We start from the raw sequence: 24,126 nt of genomic DNA, 5'->3' as shown, positions 1-24,126 counted from the left end.
AAAATCTCAAGTAGAGGAGGAAAAAGATGGCGGCAAAGTAGAGGGACGTGGAATGCATCCCTCTCCACATATGCATTGGGAATACACCGAAGGATGCAATAATTCCCACAGAGAACCAGCTGAACACCAGCAGACGGCCTTGGACACCAGAAAGGACCTCAAGGAGCCCGACATGACTGGTAGGGAGGCATCTACGACGGCTCAAAGAGGGTGAAGCGGCGGAGCTGTGGCAGACGGGAGGGAGTGAGAAACATACGGAGGGTCCGCAGCACAGCTTAGCATTCCCGGACCGGGACGTCAATCCACAGCTGAACAGAGGGTCCAGGAGCAGGAGCGTGGGAACCAGAGAGCTGGTTCAGGGTGAGAAACATTGTTGCCAGTAAGGTGACGGACCGAGAGGACAGGAGGGAAGAGCTCCACGGCAAGGAGTGCCTGCCCCTGAGAGCTGCCTGGCCATGATGGCGGCTGGAGGCTGCAGGCTCACCGGCGGGGGGCGGGGGGGGGGGGGAGCCGCGCGCATAGCCTCTCTCTCTCTTTTGGCGCCTCTGCAACAGGCAGTGGAGAGACGCCCTGCGGGCCACCTAAGGCGCTCAGGGATAACAAGCACCCTCAGGCACTCGGGCGGGGCTAGATTAAAACCCCTTGCAACTCTGACCGCAGGGAGGCTGCCGAGAAAAACAACAACAACAACAACAACAACAAAAAACCCGAGAGAGGCCCAACTCTAAGACTTTCTGTTTACACCTGAGCCACCAGCGTCCCTCTGCAACAGGCACCTCCAAGCCTGACTGAAACAACAGTGCGCCACTGCACACTCACTCCCAGGAGAAGGAGCCACTATTGTACCCTCTCCCTCCCCACACACCAACGCTTACAGTCGAACAATAAAGGAACCTCTGCTGGTCACAGAATAATGCAAAAAAACCCAAGGCAAGGAGAAGGACACTTACAGCTGACACGCTAAGGAAACAGAAATATTAGTATCAATTCCTATTGAACTGGTCCATTCTGGGATCAGTTCTGGATTTTTTTTTTCCCTTCTTTTTCTCTTTTTTTTTTCTTTTTTTTCTTTATTAAATACGATCTTAGCCCTAAGGGATCTACAAGTTTTATAACATAATTTATTAATGATATTTTTTATTCTTTTTTTTTTTTTTGCCTTTTTATATACTTCTATATCTAGCTAAGTTTTTGGTAGTATGGACAATATATCTCTCATACTTTCCTTTCATCCCTATCTTTTATACATTTCTATTCCTTTCTTTTTATTTGCATATTTCCAGCCACACTACGCTCTTCTGTTCCCCTTTCTTCCAGCCATTTTAAGTGTATTTTATCTTAACATACTTACAAGCAACACTATCAATCTGCTCAGACTCCTTGCTCTATTCTCCAGATGATGCACTGCCTTGGTATTTAATATTAGGTTTTTGTCTTTATCTTAGTTCTTAGTACAGTTGTCTAATTTCATTCTGAGAATCTCCATTCTCTCTGGTGGCACTCTGGCTCTTTTCTATACTGGATCCTGGCTTACAAAATCTCCCTGGATTACTGTTTGTACGTGTAAGGTGTTATTTGTTTGTTTGCTTTTGTCTCTGATTTGTTACGTTTCAGTTGTCAATTTCTGTTGGGTTTCTCTTTGACTATCTGACAGCACACTGGGGTTCTGTCAGGTCTTTCTAGAGCCTTATGTCCTAATGGATTCAGTAATCGTGTGTCTTATACATGTATGTGTTTCCTAGACTTAATATTTGTTTAATCCAATACTTGGACATTAGTGTGAGGCTTGGACAGTCTTCTATAAACACCTCTATCGCCAGGACAAGCAACCCCAAAAGTTTGCACAACCATGAGGAAACAAAGAAACACCATGCAGGCAAGGGAGCAGGAAAAAAAACCCACAAGACCAAATAAATGAAGAGGAAATAGGAAAAATGCCTGAAAAAGAATTTAGAGTAAGATAGTAAAAATGATACAAAATCTCGATAACAAAATAGAGAAAGTACAAGAAACAGTTCATAAGAACTCAGAAAAACAAACAGCAATGGATAACAAAATAACTGAAATTAAAAATACTCTAGATGCTCTAACCAGCAGAATGACTGAGGCAGAAGAACGAATAAGTGAGTTGGAAGATAGAATGGGGGAAATAACTGCCACAGAGCAGGAAAAAGAAAAAAGAATGAAAAGAATAGAAGACAGTCTCAGAGACCTCAGTGATAGCATTAAGCGTACCAACATTCGAATTATAGGCATCCCAGAAGAAGAAGAAAACAAGAAAGGGTCTGAGAAAATATTTGAAGAGGTTCTAGTGGAAAACTTCCCCAACATGGGAAAGGAAATAATTCACCAAGTCCAAGAAGCACAGAGAGTCCCATACAGAATAAACCCAAGGAGAAATACACCAAGACACATATTAATCAAACGAACGACAATTAAACACAAAGAAAAAATATTAAAAGCAGCAAGAGAAAAGCAACAAACAACATATATGGGAAAACCCATAAGGATAACAGCTGACCTTTCTACAGAAACTCTGCAGGCCAGAAGGGAATGGCAGGATATACTGAAAGTCCTGAAAGAGAGAAACCTACAGCCAAGAATACTCTACCCAGCAAGAATCTCATTCAGATTTGAGGGAGAAATCAAAAGCTTTCCAGACAAGCAAAAGTTAAGAGAATTCAGCACCACCAAACCAGCCTTACAACAAGTGCTAAAGGAACTTCTCTAAGTAGGACACACAAGAAAAGGAAAACACCTACAAATACAAACCCAAAACAAGTCAGAAAATGGTAACTGGAACACACATGTCAATAATCACTTTAAATGTAAATGGATTAAATGCTCCAACCAAAAGACACAGACTGGCTGAATGGATACAAAAACAAGACCCTTCTATATGCTGCCTACAAGAAACCCACTTCAGACCAAGGGATACATATAGACTGAAAGTAAGGGGATGGAAAAAGATATTCCATGCAAATGGAAGTCAAAAGAAAGCTGGAGTAGCAATACTCATATCAGACAAATTAGACTTGAAAGTAAAGACTATTACAAGAGACAAGGAAGGACACTCCATAATGATCAAGGGATCCATTCAAGAAGAACATATCACAATGGTAAATATCTATGCCCCCAATATAGGAGCACCTCAATACATAAGGCAAATGCTAACAGCTATAAAAGGGGACATCGACAGTAACACAATAATAGTGGGAGACTGGAACACCCCACTTACATCAATGGACAGATCATCCAAACAGAAAATAAAGAAAGACACACAAGCTTTAAATGACACATTAGACCATCTTGACTTACTTGATATTTACAGGACATTCCATCCAAAAACAACAGACTACACTTTCTTCTCAAGTGCACATGGAACATTTTCCAGGATAGATCACATCTTGGGTCACAAATCAAATCTCGGCAAATTCAAGAAAATTGAAATCATATCAAGCATCTTCTCAGACCACAACGCCATGAGACTAGATATCAATTACAGGAAAAAAACTGCAAAAAAAACAAACACATGGAAGCTAAACAATTCACTCTTAAACAACCAAGAAAACACTAAAGAAATCAAAGAGGAAATCAAAAAATATCTAGAAACAAACGACAACGAAGACACAACAACCCAAAACCTATGGGATGCAGCAAAAGCAGTTCTAAGAGGGAAGTTTATAGCAATACAGTCCTACCTTAAGAAACAAGAAAATGATCGAATAAACAACCTAACCTTACACCTAAAACAACTAGAGAAAGAAGAACAAAGAAACCCCAAAGTGAGCAGAAGGAAAGAAATCATAAAGATCAGAGCAGAAATAAATGAAAAAGAAAGGAAGGAAATCATAAGAAAAATAAAACTAAAAGCTGGTTCTTTGAGAAGATTAACAAAATTGATAAAACCATTAGCCAGACTCATCAAGAAAAAAAGGGAGAAGATGCAAATCAACAGAATTAGAAATGAAAAAGGAGAAGTAACAACGGACACCTCAGAAATACAAAAGATCATGAGAGACTACTACAAGCAACTATATGCCAATAAATTGGATAACCTGGAAGAAATGGATACATTCTTAGAAAAATACAATCTTCCAAGACTGAACCAGGAAGAAATAGAAACCATGAACAGACCAATCACAAGTACGGAAATTGAGGCAGTGATTTAAAATCTCCCAACACACAAAAGCCCAGGACCAGATGGGTTCACGGGCGAATTCTATCAAACATTTCGAGAAGAACTAACACCTATCCTTCTCAAACTCTTCCAAAATATTGCAGAAGGCGGAGCACTCCCAAACTCATTCTACGAGGCTACCATCACCCTGATACCAAAACCAGGCAAAGATGTCACAAAAAAAGAAAACTACAGACCAATATCACTGATGAATATAGATGCAAAAATCCTCAACAAAATACTAGCTAACAGAATCCAACAGCACATTAAAATAATCATACACCATGATCAAGTGGGGTTTATCCCTGGGATGCAAGGATTCTTCAATATACGCAAATCAATCAACGTGATACATCATATCAACAAATTGAAGGAAAAAAACCATATGATCATCTCAATAGATGCAGAAAAAGCTTGTGACAAAGTTCAACATCCATTTATGATCAAAGCTCTCCAGAAAATGGGCATAGAAGGAAATTACCTCAACATAATAAAAGCCATATATGAAAAACCAAAAGCCAACATCATTCTCAATGGGGAAAAACTGGAAGAATTCCCTCTAAGAACAGGAACAAGACAAGGGTGTCCACTCTCACCACTATTATTCAACATAGTTTTGGAAGTTTTAGCCACAGCAATCAGAGAAGAAGAAGAAATCAAAGGAATCCAAATTGGAAAAGAAGAAGTAAAATTGTCACTCTTTGCAGATGACATGATATTATAGATAGAAAACCCTAAAGACTCTACCAGAAAACTGCTAGCACTCATTGATGAGTTTAGTAAAGTAGCAGGATATAAAATTAATGCACAGAAATCTCTTGCATTCCTATACACTAACAATGGAAGAGCAGAAAGAGAAATTAAGGAAACTCTCCCATTCACCACTGCAACAAAAAGAATAAAATACCTAGGAATAAACCTGCCTAAGGAGGCAAAAGATCTGTATGCAGAAAACTTTAAGACATTGATGAAAGAAATCAAAGATGACACAAACAGATGGAGGGACATACCATGTTCCTGGATTGGAAGAATCAACATAGTGAAAATGACTGTACTACCCAAAGCAATTTACAGATTCAATGCAATCCCGATCAAATTACCAATGGCATTCTTCACAGAACTAGAGCAAGAAATCTTACGATTTGTATGGAAACGCAAAAGACCCCGAATAGCCAAAGCAATCTTGAGAAGGAAAAATGGAGTTGGTGGAATCAGGCTTCCTGACTTCAAACTATACTACAAGGCCATAGTGATCAAGACAGTATGGTACTGGCACAAAAATAGAAAGGAAGATCAATGGAATAGAAGAGAGAACTCAGAAGTAAGCCCAAACACATATGGGCACCTTATCTTTGACAAAGGAGGCACGAGTATACAATGGAAAAAAGACAGCCTCTTCAATAAGTGGTGCTGGGAAAATTGGACAGCAACATGTAAAAGAATGAAATTAGAACACTTCCTAACACCATACACAAAAATAAACTCCAAATGGATTAAAGACCTACATGTAAGGCCAGACACTATGAAACTCCTAGAGGAAAACATAGGAAGAACACTCTATGACATACATCAAAGCAAGATCCTTTTTGACCCACCTCCTAGAATCAGGGAAATAAAATCAAGAATAAACAAATGGGACCTCATGAAACTTAAAAGCTTTTGCACAGCAAAAGAAACCATAAACAAGACTAAAAGGCAACCCTCAGAATGGGAAAAAATAATTGCCTATGAAACAACGGACAAAGGATTAATCTCCAAAATATACAAGCAGCTCATGAAGCTTAATACCAAAAAAGCAAATAACCCAATCCACAAATGGGCAGAAGACCTAAATAGACATTTCTCCAAAGAAGACATACAGATGGCCAACACACACATGAAAAGATGCTCAACATCACTAATCATCAGAGAAATGCAAGTCAAAGCCACAATGAGGTATCATCTCACACCAGTCAGAATGGCCATCATCACAAAATCTGGAAACCACAAATGTTGGAGAGGGTGTGGAGAAAAGGGAACTCTCTTGCACTGTTGGTGGGAATGTAAGTTGGTAACAGCCACTATGGAAAACAATTTGGAGGTTCCTTAAAAAACTACAAGTAGAACTACCATATGATCCAGCAATCCCACTACTGGGCATATACCCAAAGAAAACCATAATCCCAAAAGAAACTTGTACCATAATGTTTATTGCAGCACTACTTACAATAGCCAGGACATGGAAGCAACCTAGATGCCCATCAACAGATGAATGGATAAAGAAGATGTGGCATATATATATATATACAATGGAATATTACTCAGCTATAAAAAGGGATGAGATGGAGCTATATGTAATGAGGTGGATAGAACTATAGTCTGTCATACAGAGTGAAGTAAGTCAGAAAGAGAAGGACAAATATTGTATGCTAACTCACATATACGGAATCTAAAAATGGTACTGATGAACTCAGTGACAAGAACAAGGAAGCAGATACAGAGAATGGACTGGAGAACTCGAGGTCTGGGAGGGGGCAGGGGGTGAAGGGGAAGCTGAGACGAAGCGAGAGAGTAGCACAGACATATATATACTACCAACTGTAAAATAGTCAGTGGGAAGTTGTTGTATAACAAAGGGAGTCCAACTCGAGGATGGAAGATGCCTTAGAGGACTGGGGCGGGGAGGGTGGGGAGGACTTGAGGGGTGGGGGAGTCAAGGAAGGGAGGGAATATGGGGATATGTGTATAAAAACAGTTGATTGAACTTGGTGTACCCCCCAAAAAATAATAAATAAATAAAATTTAAAAATAAATCTCAAGTAAACAACCTAACCTACCACTTAAAAGAATTAGAAAAACAAGAACAAACAAAACCTAAAGTCAGCAGAAGGAAGGAAATAATAAAGATCAGAGAGGAAACAATATAGAAATTTAAAAACAATAAAACCAAGAGCTGGTTCTTTGAAAGGATAAACAACATTGACAACCCTCTGGCCAGGCTCACGAAGAAGAAAAGAGAGAGAACCCAAATAAAATAAGAAATGAAAAAGAGACCTAACAACTGATGCTGCAGAGAAATACAAAAAACCATAAGGGAATACTATGAACAATTATATGCCAACAAATTCAACAACCCAGAAGAAATGGACAAGTTTCTAGAAACATACAGCCCACCAAAATTTAATCAAGAAGAAACAGATAATTTGAAGAGATCAATCATTAGAAGTGAAATACAATCTGTAATTTTTAAACTCCCTATAAACAGAAGTCCAGGACCAGATGGCTTCACAGGTGAATTCTACCAAAGAAGAACTTATACCAAAACTTCTCAAACTCTTCCAAAACTGAAGAGGAGGGAACACTCCCAAGGACATTCTATGAAGCCACCATCGCCCTGATACCAAAACCAGACAAAGACCCCAGCCAAAGAGAAAATTACAGGCCAATATCTCTGAAGAATATGGATGCAAAAATTCTCAACAAAATACAGCAAACCAAATCCAACAACACACAAAAAGTTCATACACCATGACCAAGTGGGATTCATCCTAAGTTCACAAGGATGGTTCAACATATGCAAATAAATCAATATGATACACCACATAAACAAAAGATAAAAACCACACACTCATCTCAATAGATGCAGAAAAAGCATTTGACAAAATCTAACATCCACTCAGGATAAAAACTCTTACCAATGTGGGTATAGAGGGAACAAATCTCAAGATAGTAAAAGCTATTTATGACAAGTCCATAGCCAATATATTACTTAATGGTGAAAAGCTGAAAGACTTTCCACAAAAAATCTGGAACAAGGACGCCCTGTCACCTCTTCTATTCAAGATAGTATTGGAAGTCCTAGCCACAGCAATCGGACAAGAAAAGGAAATACAAGGTATCCAAATTGGAAGGGAAGAGGTAAAATTCTCATTATATGCAGATGATATGATAGTATATTTAAAAAACCCTAAAGACTCCACACAAAAACCACTACGACTGATAAATTCAGCAAGGTAGCAGGATACAAGATTAACATATAGAAATTGGTTGCATTTCTTTACACTAACAATTAAATATCAGAAAGGGAATGTAAAAAAGCAGTATCTTCTAAAATTGCAACCCCCAAAATAAAATGCTTAGGAATAAACCTCACTAAGAATGTGGAAGACTTATATGCTGAGAACTATAAAACATTAATAAAGGAAATTCAAGATGTTTCAAAAAAATGGAAAGATATTCCATGCTCTTGGATTGGAAGAATATTGTTAAAATGGCCATACTACCCAAAGCAATCTACAGATTTAATGCAATTCAAATCAAATTACCCAGGACATTTTTCACAGAACTAGAACAAATAATCCTAAAATTCATATGGAACCATAAAAGACCCTGCAGAATTGCCAAAGCAATCCTGAAGAAAAAGAACAAAGCAGGAGGCATAACCATCCCAGACTTCAGACAATACTACAAAGCTACAGTAATCAGAACAGCATGCTATTTGCACAAAAAGAGACCTATGGATCAATGGAACAGAATAGAGAGCCCCGAAAAAAACCCAAACACCTATGGTCAATTAACCTTTGACAAAGGAGGCAAGAATATACAATGTGAAAAAGACAGTCTCTCCAGCAAGTGGTGTTGGGAAAGTTGGGTAGCCGCATGTAAATCAGTGAATTTAGAACACACTCTCTCACTATACACAAAAATAAACTCAAAATGGCTTAAAGACACAAATATAAGACGTGACACCATAAAACTCCTAGCAGAGAACATAGGCAAAACATTCTCGGACATAGATAGTACCACTGTTTTCTTAGGTAAGTCTCTCAAGGCAATAAAAATAAAAACAAAAATAAACAAATGGGACATCATCAAACTTATAAGCTTCAGCACAGCAAAGGGAACCATAAACAAAATGAAAAGACAACCTACAGAACTGGAGAAAATATTTGCAAACAATGTGACAGACAAGGGCTTATTTTCCAAAATACATAATCAGCTCATACAACTTAACAACAAAAACAAACAACCCAATAGAAAAATGGGCAAAAGACCTAAAGAGACATTTCTCTGCATTTCTCTGAAGAAGAAATATAGATGGCCAATAGGCTCAAAAGATGTGTACCATCACTAATTATTAGAGAAATGCAAATCAGAAGTACAATGAGGGGGACTTTCCTGGTTGCACAGTGGTTAAGAATCCACCTGCCAATGGAGGGGAAATGGGTTCGACCCCTGGGCTGGGAAGATCGCACATGCCATGGAGCAAGTAAGCCCATGCGCCACAACTACTGAACCTGTGCTCTAGAGCCCACAAGCCTCAACTACTGAGCCCATGTGCTGCAACTACTGAAGCCCACACACCTAGTGGTTGTGTTTCATAAAAGAAGCCACTGCAATGAGAAGTCTGTGCACTGCAACAAAGAGTAGCCCCCACTCACCACAACTAGAGAACACCCGCTCACAGCAATGAAGACCCAATGGAGCCAATAAATAAATAAATTTATTTAAAAAAAAAAGTACGAGGTACCACCTCACACTGGTTAGAATGGCCATCATTAAAAAGTCTACAAATAACAAATGCTGGAGAGGGTGTGGAGAAAAGGGAACCCTCCTGCACTGTTGGTGGGAATGTAAGATGGTGCAGCCACTGCAGAAAATAGTATGGAGGTTCCTCAGAAAACTAAAAATTGAATTACCATATGACCCAGCAATCTTACAAATATATCCCGAAAAAATTATAATTCAAAGAGATACATGCACCCCCATGTTATAGCAGCACTACTCACAATAGCCAAGAAATGGAACAACCTAAATGTCCATCGACAGATGAATGGATAAAGAAGATGTGGTACATATATACAATGGAATACTACTCAGCCATTAAAAAGAACAAAATAATGCCACTTTCAGCAACATGGATACAACTACAGATTATCATACTAAGTGAAGTAAGGAAAGAAAGACAAATACCATATGATGTCACTTGTATGTGGAATCTAAAATATGACACAAATGAACCTATCTATGAAACAGAAATAGAATCACGGACATAGAGAACAGACTGGTGGTTGCCAAGGGGGAGGTGGAGTAGGAATGGATTGGGAATTTGGAATTTTTAAGCTTTTACATATAGAGTGGATAAACAACAAGGTCCTACTATACAGCACTAAGAACTACATTTGATATCCTATGACAAACCATAATGGAAAAGAATATAAAAAAAGAATGTATATATGTGTATAACTGAATCACTTTGTTGTACAGCCGTAATTAACACAACATTGTAAATCACTTATACTTCAATAAAAAAAGAAAAAATATATTGATGCCATTTTTCATGGAACTAAAACACATAGTTCTAAAACTTGGATGGAAAAACAAAAGACCCTGAATAGCCAAAACAATCTTGAAAAAGAACAGAACTGAAGGAATCATATTCTCTGACCTCAGACTATACAACAAAGTAATCAAAAGAGCATGGTACTGGTACAAAAACAGACACAGATCAACAGAACAGAATAGAGACCCTAGAAATAAACCCACACACTTATGGTCAATTATTTTATGACAAAGGAGGGAAGAATATACAATGGAGAAAAGACAGTCTCTTCAATAAGTAGTGCTGGGAAAACTGGACAGCTACACATAAAAGAATGAAATCAGAACATTCTCTAACACCATATACAAATATAAACGCAAAATGGATTAGACCTAAACCTAAGACCAGAAACCATAAAACTCCTAGGAGAAAACATAGATGGAATACTCTTTGACATAAATCATAGCAATATTTTTCTGGGTCTGCCTCCTAAAGCAAATGAAAGTAGAAATAAACAAATGGGGCATAATTAAACTTAAAAGCTTTTGTACAGCAAAGGAAACCATCAACAAAACAAAAAACCCACTGAATTGGAAAAAACATTTACAAAAGATATAACAGATAAGGTGTTAATATTCAAAATATATAAACAGCTCATACAACCCAACATCAAAAACCAAACAACCCAGACTTTCCTGGTGGTCCAGTGGTTAAGATCCCGTGATTCCACTGCAGGGGCACGGGTTCGATCCCTGCTCAGGGACCCAAGATCCCACAAGCCATGCAGCACGACCAAAAAAAGAAAACAAAAACAAAACCCAAACAACCCATTTAAAAAATGAGAAGACGACCTGAATAGACATTTTTCCAATGAAGACATACAAATAGCCAACAGGCACATGAAAAAGATGCTCAACGTCATTAATTACCAGAGAAATGCAAACTAAAACCGCAAAGAGATATCGCCTCACACCTGTCAGAATGCCTATGATCATAATACAAATAACAAATGTTGGCAGGGATGTGGCAAAAGGGAACCCTTGTACACTGTTGGTGGGGATGTAAACTGGCGCAGCCACTATGAAAAACAGTATGGAGGTTTCTCAGAAAACTGAAAACAAACCTACGATATGACCCAGCAATCCCACTCCTGGGTATTTATTTAAAAAAAAAAAAACCCGAAAACACTAATTCAAAAAGATACATGCACCCCAATGTTCATAGAAGCATTATTTACACCTGGCAAGATATGGAAGCAACTTAAGTATCCATCAACGGATGAATGGATAAAAAAGATGTGGTATATATACAAACACACACACACAATGTAATACTACTCAGCCATAAAAAGAATGAAATTTTGCCATTTGCAACAACATGGATAGATTTACAGGGTATTATGCCAAGTGAAATAAGTCAGACAGAGAAAGACAATGTATAATACAACTTATATTTGGAATCTAGAAAATAGAACAAATTAGTAAATATAACAAAAAAGAAACAGATACAGAGTACAAACTATCGATTATCAGTGGGGAGAAGCAAAAGGAGAGGTGCAAGATAGGGGTAGGGAATTAAAAGGTATAAACTGCTACGTATAAAATAAATAAGCTACAAGTTACAATGTAACACGGAATATAATCAGTATTTTATAATAATATAAATGGAATATAACCTTTAAAAATTACGAATCACTATGTACACATGAAACTTATATAATGTTGTACATCAACTATACCTCAACTGAAAAAAAACAGTTAAACAGTAATAACACAAAAAGGTGGAAGGGAGTAAGTGGAGTTAATGTGTTCTAAGTTCAAAGCATCTTCTAGTAATAGGCAAAAGTAGTACTTTACAGTAGACAGTAATAATTCAAGAGCCAGGTTTTAATCTCTAAAATTACTATTAATAAAAATACCAAGAGAATACAAGACAATAGAAGGAAGAAATGTAATAATAAATATGCTTAATTCTAAAAGACGGAGAGAGGAAAAAGGAATGCAAAAGTAGTGAGACTGATAAAAACTAGACAACATATATAAATCTAAATATATTAGTAATTCAATTAAATACAGACTAAATACACCAATTATACAACATAGGTTGGCAGACTTCAGAGAAAAAAAACTACATGCTGCTTAAAAAGATACACCTTAAAGGACAGGATTGAATTCACTCATTCATTTATTCATTCCTGCAAGTGGGAAATGACATACTACCTATAAACTAACCAAAAGAGCGCTGGGAGAGCTACGTTAAACTTAAAATAGAATTTAAGGAAAGAAATGTTAGTAGAGGTAAAGGAACATTTCATAATGATAAAATGATTATTTCTAAAGGATGTTATAGAAAATTTAGTTTGTATTGCACGTATTAACTTATTTTCAAAATATCTAAATCAAAAATTGACAAACATAAAAAGGAGGAAAATACAAATTCACAATCAGTGAGGATTTTCAAACAGTGAGGGACTTTAATATATTTCTCAGAATAACTGAAAGAAGAGACCAAAAAAATGAAAGAGTATGGAGAATATTTACAAAATGATCAACAATTCTGTCTAGACTGACATCTATAGAACACTGTAGCCAATAGCAACAGAACGCCCAGCATTTAGAGAGCATGTGGAGTGTTTGTCAAAGATGACCAATAGACTGGACCATAAAGCAAGTTCTTAAATTTTAAAGAACAGAAATCATTCAGAATATGTTCTCTGACCACAGTGGAGTAAAGCTAGAAATAAAAAATAAGAAATACCTAGAAAATCCCCAAACCATAGGTCAAAGAAGAAATAAAAATTGAAATTAGAAAAACATTTTGAATTGCATGATAAAGAAATTACAACATATCAAAATTTGTGGGATACAATTTAAAGTCACAGAAATATATAGCCTTCTGTGTAGATATTAGAAAAGAAAAACAAAAAAACTATTTTGTATTGTGTTTTTCATTTATTATAATACCATGGATATTTACTCGTTTATAAATACCCTTTGAAAAGGTTTTTTAAAATACATGAAATTTCATCATATGGATGTTATTCGAATTTGTTCAGGCAGTTTCTTATACACATATATGTATATATACATTATACATACTATAAATAGCCCTACGCACTAAGAAGAAAACTCAGAAAGAAATCCACCAAAACACTGATTATTTCTGGGTGACGCCAAGATTACAAGTAATGTATATTAGATTTTGGGGGGTATATTCCAAATTATCTTTGATAGGGAACATCTCATTTTTTAAAGTATTTATTTAATGAAGTTTTTTTTTCTTTCGATCTTTATTGGAGTATAATAGCTTTACACTGTTGTGCCAGTTTCCCCTGCACGACAAAGCAAATCTGATGTATTTATACATATATCCCCATATCCCCTCCCTCCTGAACCTCCCTCCTGCTCTCCCTATCCCACCCCTCTAGGTCATCACCCATCATCGAGTTGATCTCCCTGTGTTATGCAGTTGCTTCTCGCTAGCTATTTTACATGTGGTAGTGTATAAATGTTAATACTAGAGCATCTCATTTTTTTTTTAATGAGAAAAAAACCAAACATTTATCCTATCCCAAACGATAATTGTGGTGCTTGGGTTTAACTGTCAGGAACATCACTGCACACTTTTCACTGGGTTTGAGCTTGCTGTCCACCAGCACTGTTTACCAGTTCTGTGTCCTAGTAGCTTATTTATTTAGAACAGCAAGCAGATGAGGACAAGACCATGGCCAATGCAGGTGCCTGTGTTCTCTGGCTGCCACCACATTCTCCTTTGTGGGCCAGCCACCAGGAGCAGCTGGAGAGGAAGTGGGTCTGGAGTAGCAGAAAGCCACACCTCCCAGGAGAGAGCTAACGCAAGGCAGTCTTATCACCAAAGGGTCAGCGGTGGTGCCTCCCCAGATGAAGGAATCATGAAGGCGAGCAGGCCTCCTGGAGAGCGAGGACCTCAGTTTCATTCCTTTCTTCACTTTCATGCATCATGTATTTATGGAACATACAGGACATATACGTGAATAAAGTCAACCACCCCTGCCCTCAGGGGGCTTACAGACAAGATGCAGTAACGAACAGAAACCAAACAGACCACCAAATGCAACGAAAACAGAGTAACAGCAGGGAATGAAGAGGCTGAAAATGGCAGAAACAAAGACTTTTGGATGAGGTAAACGTGGAACCCCAGAATGGAGGAAGGGCTGTGCCACGCAAAAGTCTGGGCAGGTGAGGCCTGGAGTTTAGGGGCTTAGAGTGCAGTTGTGACTGACCTGCTATCAGAACGCACTCGATCAGGTCACCAGGACACTTCGGAGAAAGGATTCACTTAAAAAGGAGTCCCGCTTCGGGAGTACAACCAAGACTCATGGGCAGAGACTGACTTCTATTCCTGTTTCTGTCCTGCCATCACAAGGAGGCCCCAGAGAAACCCACCCCCCCTCCCCCACACACACTCAGCTTCACTTTCAAAAGAGGGATTTATCCTAGGCCTGCTCCTTTCTCCCCTTTCCATTATCCCAGGCGACCCAGAAAGGACATGTGCCTTCTTTGTAACTGAGATGCTAAGATCAAAAACATTTCCTAAAGATGTTCTCCATCTCTGCCAATGTCTCATTCTATGTTTTAATAACTCTCCCCAAATATAAAAGCAATACCTGCTCACTATGGAAATTTTGGAAATGCAGAAAAAAAAGTTTAGAGAAACAAAAGTCACCCATCACCCACTGTTAACATTTTGGAGTATTCCCTTTGGGAGTACTCCCTGTCTGCTTTTCTCTACGTGTAGTGACACCTATGTGATCTGTTTTGCATGTCTGGCATCACACTATATGCATCTGTTGTACCTCTACCATTATCTTGTGTTTATTTGTAACTGCCAAGGCCATCTTTTGAGCTGCAGAAGCTGGTTTCTGACAGGTGCTTTGCCTTCCCTGGTTTATATTTTATAAAGAAGAGTAAGAACCACCTGCCACTCTTTGTTGTTTTAAAGCCTCGTACCTGAGACATTCCACGAGCCAAACAAAGGATCAAAATTGATGCCACATGGCAGCCCCTTCCTTGGCCCAGCCCTGCCTGCCTGAACGGCCAGGGCAAATCTGGATGCCATGCCCTGCAGCCTCCACCCGCTGCCAGTCACACAATGACATGCTATCCATCATGGACAGGCCTGAGGAAGGGCTTCGGGGAGAGGCAGGGGGCAGGATGCTGGGCCAACTCTGGGATGCCACAGCTTCAGGCATCCTTCTCTGGAAACCAGCGTCAAGCCTGTGCTGCCCAGGGCCCCAGCAGGGCACCGACAGTCATCACTAACACTGAGTAAGCACTTCACTAGGGGCCCAGTGTCCACCTGACACTTTCTATTCACCGCAGGAGGCCAGATAACGTACGGGTTTAAAGTGGTCTCTGGAGCCAGCGGGCTGAGTTCAGACGTGACTCCACTGCTCAACAGCAAGTCAGCCATCCTTTCTGTGCCTCAGTTTCCTCCAAGTCTCTGACAGTCCCTACCTCCGAGTGTTGCTGTAGGATTGAATTCATGGTCACAAAGTGCCTAGATCGGGGCTGGCATACTGTGAATACTCAGTAATTATCGTCTCGTTTAATCCTCTCTGGTCTCACTCAATCCTTAGCACAGCCCTAGGTGGCAGAGGTCATTGTTACCACTGATTTACAATGAGGAAACTGAGACACGCAGGAGGGTAAGCAGCTCCCACGCTCACAGAGGTTACGACACGGCCAGGCAAATGGACACAGAACAAGGGACTACGAGAGTGACTGAGAATGACCAGAGAGAGCCAAGGCTGTCTGGAGCTCTCCCAAAGTCTTCCTTGGCCCCACGGGAGCCCTCTGTAGTGGAAGGTGACAGAGAGAAGTGGCGAGAGCCTCCGCCTTTTAGGGAGTTTGGACCCGAGACACTCAGAGAGATGCCGAGCCCTGATAACTCACGGCACACAAGTAAAGACTGCCCACTGCTGAGGGTCACAGTCGGTCTCCACAGCCACCCAGGTGTGCCACCCCATCCCATGCATCCATAGAATAAACCCCAAACAGAGATCACCTCGGTGTTCCCTGAAGATACCGGCAAACATGTCCCTCCAGCAGCAGCTTTGTTCTGTGCAAAATCATCCAGCCGGGCCCGAGCGCAGGGGTTGCCCTGCTCACCGTGTGGATGTGAATGCTGACTCCCAGGCTGAGCAAACAGTTTGGGCTCCATCCCAACTAAAGGGGGGTGGGGGCTCGGTCGAGAACAGAAACCTCAAGGAAATCATTTCGCAATATCCACAGTGGTCTAGGGATTTCATTCTTTTCTCACACACCCAATTGTTGGGAGCCATCATTCACTCTTTATATATATATCAATATATATATCTATATCAAAATAAATGACACAGCTTTCTGCAAATTGATTTTGCAATACCGGCAGATAAGATTCCTAACATCTCAGCCCCAGTCCTTAAGACATTCTTTAACAGTGTGGAAGATGCTAACGTGGAGGGACAACCCAGAGTTTTTTAAACAATGAGCTCCATGTAGTCAGGCCATTCTACAAGTATTTCTGCTGCCGACTTTTTCTACTTTTTCTGCACACAGGCTGGAAATAAATACAAACATAAGCAAAATCAAGGCCAGCCTTGCTGGCGTCCAGGTGCTATGGAATCTGGCTCAGGGCCAGCAGCCTCTGCTCCTATCCTGACTGTTCCCTCCCCAAGCTCTGGTCATTTGTTGAAATGTGAGTCCCCACACAGGCTACTGTTCTCTGCAATCTTGGAGGCCACAGGAAAAGGCTGATGAGTTTATATATACAGAAAGGTCTAGCTTCTGGGATATGACTTTATTGACCACAGGACAGTTTTCACAGACTTTCCTGAGCCTTCCTTGACAAACAACACCGTGAGAAAAGTGTGCTGCTCAACAAATAGTTTGGATTCTCCTCCCAGGTACCAGGGAGGATTATACATTATTGAAATTACCTGCTTTGACTCATGACATGTGAGCAGAAGTAGAACAAGTTACTCTGCATCACTGCATAATTTGTCAGCATGCAACTCTCCTTTTCCTCTGGCACTAGGACCAGCAACCTTCTAGCTGGTAGCTGCTCCATCCACCTGGCCCACAGGTAACAACAGTAAGGAGAGCCCCTGCTAACTTGTCATGGGCATAGAGCGTGAGCAAGAAACAAACCTTTGTTGTTTGAACTGCTGAGATTTTGGAATTATCTGTTACTGCAGCACAACCTAGCCTAGCCTGACAGATGCTATAATTTTGGACAAGAAAAGCATTTAGCATGTTAAGAAACTGAGGCCCAGAGGGGTGAAGTGAGCTGTCAAAGGCCAGACGGTTGGTTGGAGGCAGAGCAGGAAGCCCGGGATGTGCACCACAGCCCTCTCCCTGCCTTCACACGACAGCAGTTTCTATAGGACAGAGACCCACAACATTAAATGCCCACTCGCAGGAAAGATAAAGCTACTGCAGTCTTTTTTTTTCCCCCAGATACTGTAAAACCGATTCTAGAATTGTTAAAATTAAGCATTATTTCCTGCCTACCTCGGACTTATAAGTAATCTATACAAGAAAATACTAGTTTATTTAAAGGGGAAAAAAAGGCACATGGGTAAGCCACAGCTTCCCTGCGTCTGTACCGAGGCGGCTGCATCTGCTTGTTGTGGTCCCAGATTCTGTCACCTCACTCCACCCAGCTTCTTGCCCCACATCAGAACCTCAGACACCTCAGCCCAGTCCACCACCACCACTTCTGTCAGAATCATTCAGCAATAACCATAAAAGCTAAAGAGACATGATCAGTGATGAAAAAGAATGGAGTTCCATGTACTGACAGAAAGATCTTCAAGACATTGTCATTTGAAAAATGCAAGTTTCAGAAAGAGTATAACACGTATAATTTGCCCATATTGTCTGCCCTACAGACACACAAAACACATGCATCTTCTACAAGCATATTAACATAAATACAAAGAAAACTATCTGGAAGAAGACATACTTTATGAGAAGAGAGATTACTTCCAGACAGGGAAGGAAGGGCACCAGGATTGGTATAGTACTTTTATTTGTAATGTTTTAATTTTTTATAAGAATATACACTTGCATAATTTAAAGTTACTTAAACTTTAAACGAGCCTTTTTAATCATCAGAGCATCTTAGGAAACCCTGAAGCAGGTCAATGCAACATTCTCAGCAATCACCATCTTTTAAGGAACTTTGAGTTTCAACTCACCCTCTGAGGAAAAAACGCTCCGTCCCCATTCAACTAAATGACAATGCGTTGAAGTCAAACAGACTCTGGTGGGATGGCACGATTCTTTCCGTGCACCTGTCAGTAAATGGAATGCTCCTCCTGGTTTGGTGAAATATCATAGCCAAGCTGATGGGTTTGTGGGTGGGAACGGTTTTATTTTGTCTTCGATTTAGTAGGAGTCTGTCAACTCACGGTATTGCCACTAAACCTGATTTGAAATAAGGAAGGTAAGGTGAAAAATCAAGCCCTACAAAAACAGAACGAAAGAGTCAACAGAACTGACTTTCAAGTAGATTTTTTTAAACCTTAGGCCCTTGAACAATATCACGTTGGAAAAATGCTCCATAATTACCAAAAGTCTCTTCATTTCCTTTGTCTTGAACCTCCTTTCATGTAACACAAGCCTCTGAACACTTTAAAATAATATGGGCTCCAGTTTTTACTCCAAATACAAGTGGTAAATCATGTATGATTAGTAAATGCTTCAGAAGCCTTATTTTTTGTAATTAAATGATAAAAAACAAAAATGTCTGACTATGAAATATAAATTTCTTGAAAAACTTAATCTATGTCTTTTCCTAGTATTGTTTCATACATGTTGACATATAATTTTAGAAATAGAAGCTTATTCTTCAAAATTAATATATTATCCCAAGTTCTATAATTATATTCTCCCCAATGATAAAAACAGAATCCTAAGGATGGCATTTCTAGTAAAACAAATTGCTCTCTAGTGTACTCTGCCCTATGAAACTAACTCTCTTTGGCAGTTTTCAGTTTGGTAGGTTGCCATTTAAGGCTCCAATATTCTAATAGGCAAATAAAGTTAAGTTAATGGAAATTTTAAATCCCTTGATTAAAATTGCTTAGAAAATCTAGCATGAAAAATACTGCCTTGTTTTTGGCTAAAGTTTAATATTATTTCCAATGTGTTTAGAATATGCTAATACATCAATAAGCAAAAAGTTACCTTTTTGCCACAATATTTGAGATTTGGAAATCAAATGGTTCATATGTAGTGAATCTATTGTGTAGCTCATGTCACACAGTTTGCTTGAATAAAGATCATTACTTTGGCTGTTTTCACGTATTAGTTTGAATAAAGTTTCAATGTCCCTGTTGTGGACCTAGTGTTAAAATAATAATAATAATAATCATATGGGCTCAACTGCCTTCTGTGTAACGTTCTGACCCTGAGCGATGTTTTCATTTTGATGGGTGATGTCAAAGGTGCCTCACACTTTCCACCCCGTATCTCCTCCCCACCAAAACGGCAATCATTACCGAGGAAACCATTTTAGAGTCTTCCTTCCTTTCTGCTAAAACCACATCCTATTGCTAAAGTCTCGCCAGCAAATACCACCTCTGGCAGAGCCACATCTGCCATGTACCACATGGACTTCTAACACATTCCATCTACCACAGTCCTGGACAATAGGAGTTGATCATTGCTATTTACTTATTGAATTCAGATTTAAGATAATGTAAAATAAAGCCATCCTCCCCTGCTTACCTCAGATAAACAGATACCTGCCTACCTCAGGGATGACATTCCTCAGACTGCAAAAATGCCAACAAAAACAGACTCCGCCAACCTGACTGTAAACCCCAGCATAACCTGAACACATATATCCACGAACACTGAGGACCACACCTAGATGCTCCTCAAGAAAATGACTTCTCTCTGGAATAAGGTTCATTTTGGTGAACAGGACCCACACCCTCCTCATCCCAGTCTCACAGTAAGGAAGACAATTGTACCGCGTTTGCTGACATAGATCGAGTGAACAGTAAGGCTCCACCATACTTCAAGTCGCCCAACAATGAGGTGGGTGGACCAGCACCTCCCATCAGCAATTGAACAGGAAACTAAGACCAAGCACGTTTCTATACAATATTGACAGAACTGCACAGAGATCACACACAATGGGTGCTGCATAAGCCACAAAAACATCAGCTCAATTATGCTTCCAGGCTTCAGATACTAGACAAACTCGAGCTGCCTTTCTTTAATAGGTCTTCAGGGAACCCTAACTCTCCCGGGTTTTGGGGTTTGGGGGGGTTTCTTCTTTTGTTTTCAATTTCTTAACCTGGAAAACAAGCCCAGTCCTGTATGTCTCTGCCATACCAGAAAGCTACTAACAGCCCCCTCTGGAAAAAATTTAGCACATGGATGAGGTTACAGTCATTACTGGAAGCTCTTAAGTTCCATTAACATTCATTTACTTTAAGTATCTGAAAGCATGCAATCCTTCAGAATTTCAAAGAAGATAGAAAAGTCAGTCAATCTCTCTCAATATCTTCTCTTTCGCCCTCTCTCCTTCCATCTCTCAGTCTCCTTTTTCTCTCCTGCAAACGTACCACATAGTTTGAACTCCAGATACAGACACTACCGCCCTGCCTACTACGAAGGCAGGAATGCAGACACAGTGGACATGAGAACTTGGGGGTGGAGGCTGATGGAATGCAGATATCCTTTCTCAGCTGTCTGGGCCTTTTGGGAACTCAAATGTCTGACTCCACATCCCTCAAAGCCAAGTATCTCCTCCTTCTGGTAAAGAAACCCTGTTTCAAAGCCAGCTCCTCCCATCTCTGCTGGAACCGTGGACTTCTGGAGTGCAACAGAATACTGCCCAACACCCCCATTTTAGAGATAAGGAAACTGAGGCCCCAGGCAAGGCCAATACTTGTCTGGATCAACCAGAACTAGATCCCAGGTCTCTTGGCACTGAGGCAAATGCTCTCTTATTTGCTTCTGGTTAAAGTAGCCCCCTCAGCATCCAAAAGTATCACCCCATCCCAGCAGGGACAGGTGCCTGTCAGACGGGCAGGGGCCACACCTCACCATGTTCTTCCCCTTAGCCCCTCTCTCCCCACTGGGAATTCCCATGGTACTAATCCCCACCTCTCTCACAGGACATGGTACTTCACTTTTTTCTCCTCCTGAACTCTTTTTCCACATCAATTGATGGTGGCAGTGTAGCACCAAGACTCTAAAACCAGGTTACCTGGTTTCAATCACTAGTTGTGGGATGTGGACAAATACACCACCCTTCTGTGCTTCAGTGTTCTTATCTATAGAATGCAACAACAGCATCTACTTCCTGGGATCAGCGTGAGGCTTCAATGAGGTAATACTTAGAGGACATTTAGCACAACACTGGTTACACTGTAAGCATTTATCATGACCAAGGAGAGGGTGGTGTAGGCTGGAGCTTCTGTCTTGGTTCATTTTTGAGGCCCAGCTCATCTTTGACTATGAGGGATGGGTCCATCTGGTTAGTCCCTGCGTCGTCAGCCCAGAGAGGATGCTAGATTAAAAAATGTTGAATGAATGAATCTAGCACAGCACACTGCTTATAAAAGGAGCTTCATTAATGCTTGCTGAACAAATATGTGGATTTCCAGAATGCACTGGCTTACTTAGAGTATGTCACTGGCCAAGTTCATTAGTAGATAAACCGAGATTTTCAGGCACCAATATTTTCTATTGCTCTAAGACTTTTGTTAGTAGCTGCCTTAAAAAGTTTAACCAAAGCCCAGCTCTCAATTTCCAGAGCATGGTCTATATGTGCTCTTGGTACGTAATCACCTACTGCTTTGTGACAATGTCCTCCATTGTGTCTTATGGGGCTGATATCCAATTGTTGTTTGACACTTCCCTGGTGTTATCCGGGCTTTGAAAAGCAAAGTTCCAAAAACACGCTGCTTGGTATTCATCTCTGAGGGCCCAGTGAATAAAAATACCTTAATAAAGAAAGCCAACAGAAGACAACAGAGCCTTGAATCAGAAACCCAGATCTGGAACTCTATAAGTGGGTTTAAGTGCTTAGAAGAAAGTTCTACAGAAGGGGCAGGTTCAGAAGCCAGAAGACATCTGGAGATGGCATGCAGGATGGACACAGAAAGCGTCTGGAGCTTCTCAAATGAAAGGCACTTTACAAGAACAAAATACATTAGTCACCTCAGAGGTAGTGAGTTGAAACTTGGCCTTGAACAAATAAACACTCGGCTGATTGTTGGCCAAAATGCTTAGCTGGAGACTTTTATTGTCTGGGACACAAATCTACCTGGAGCCCGGCCGACAGTACCTGGGATGTGTAGGAGGGGACCCTGAGGGCCATCGAGACGCTAAGAAGATGCCAGGTTCTTCCGAGAGGCGGCACGCCCTGAGGCCCCCCTCCCCCCGCCCCGCGAGGGCCTATCTTAGGGAGCAGGCCCTCCCCGCCAGCCAAGATACACCTGACCTGTCGTGGCCTCTCATTCGTGACCTCATGACAGCTTCACAGGAGTGAGGAGAAAGGGGGTGATGTGGATGCCCCAAAGCAAGAGGCCTTTTCTGTGATCCGAAAACTCCAAATAAAGAATCTCTTTCTCACTAAACACTGGTTTTTTAAGTGTATATAAATACCCTGGTAGATGAACAGAGTGGGGAAAGCACCTCTTTCAGAGCTTTGGGACTAAAGCCAGAGAGAAACAGACTAGCATGAAAAAGGGACCAAAGCCCCTTCCCTTGGCAAGGGGGTTCCCAGAATTTTTACCCGCAGACTCTGACACTCTGACACCCATGCTGCCAGCCTGCCTCTGCTCTTTAGGCCCTTTTGTTCCTGTTTCCAAGGAGCCAGGAAGGACTGGACTCCACCCATGTGCATCCACCGAGGTTCCTGCCAAAGGATGCTGGTACCAGGTTGGCCCGCACACACTCACACACATCCGCTTCTGAAAACCACAGAGCAGGTACTATAAGCCAGGCAGACCAGGCTCTGAGTCCTGGTTCTTCCATCTTTTCTCTGTTCTGAGCTTCTGTTCCTTCATTAGGAATTGAAAACCATAATTTCTGTCTCCATAATTGTCTCACACATTAAGACGAGGTTTATAAAGCTTAATAAGTAGGGGTCATGCATTATCGTTTTCTTGTATTGCTAGATTACGAACACTGAGAAAAGGCAGGGGTGGGAACTCAAAGCCTCCCACTGCCCTTTACAATAAGTTTCCAAATCCCTTCCAGCCCAGGATGCTCTGCTTGGCCTTCCTCACTGCACTTTCCTCAATATACCCCATTCTTTCCACCTCTGAGCCTTCAAACATGCTATGCCCTGCATCTGGCATACTCTGACCCTTCTTCATCCCCAAGAACTAGTTGAAAAGGCTCATTCTTGAAGGGGCAGAGCCCAGACTCCCCTAATCCTAGTACAGCTCTGATAATCTGTCTCAAGACATACTGTTGTTTTCACTCACAGCACTTAACCCATTTATAACTATGTATTTGTGTTTACCACCCCTTCCTCTTCCAGTGGCCAGCAAACTCCATTTGGCCAGGTGCTGGGCCCCTGGAGTCATTCGTTACTGTATCCCCAAAACTTGGTAGGTTCCTGGCACCAGCAAGGTCATCTGATAATATCT

At 40.6% G+C, this 24,126-nt stretch overlaps 1 protein-coding gene across 8 annotated transcripts in view; it reads right to left on the bottom strand.

The window, feature by feature from the left end:
- The window catches only part of NOD1 (nucleotide binding oligomerization domain containing 1), an 87,442-nt gene that overhangs the window by 57,514 nt on the left and 5,802 nt on the right, over positions 1-24,126 (bottom strand). For 3 of the 8 annotated variants that reach the window (XM_057731417.1, XM_057731425.1, XM_057731418.1), the window contains exon 2: positions 18,703-18,931. The exons of the other annotated variants lie outside the window; for them this stretch is intronic. The gene's annotated coding sequence lies outside the window, so the exon portion shown is untranslated. The remainder of the gene's footprint in view (positions 1-18,702; positions 18,932-24,126) is intronic. 8 annotated transcript variants of the gene reach the window in all.

This window comes from Hippopotamus amphibius, chromosome 4 (genome assembly GCF_030028045.1).
Source record: "Hippopotamus amphibius kiboko isolate mHipAmp2 chromosome 4, mHipAmp2.hap2, whole genome shotgun sequence".
Lineage (NCBI taxonomy): Eukaryota > Metazoa > Chordata > Mammalia > Artiodactyla > Hippopotamidae > Hippopotamus > Hippopotamus amphibius.
Note: the sequence above shows the minus strand (reverse complement) of the source record. Positions and strands in the feature narration are given on the sequence as shown.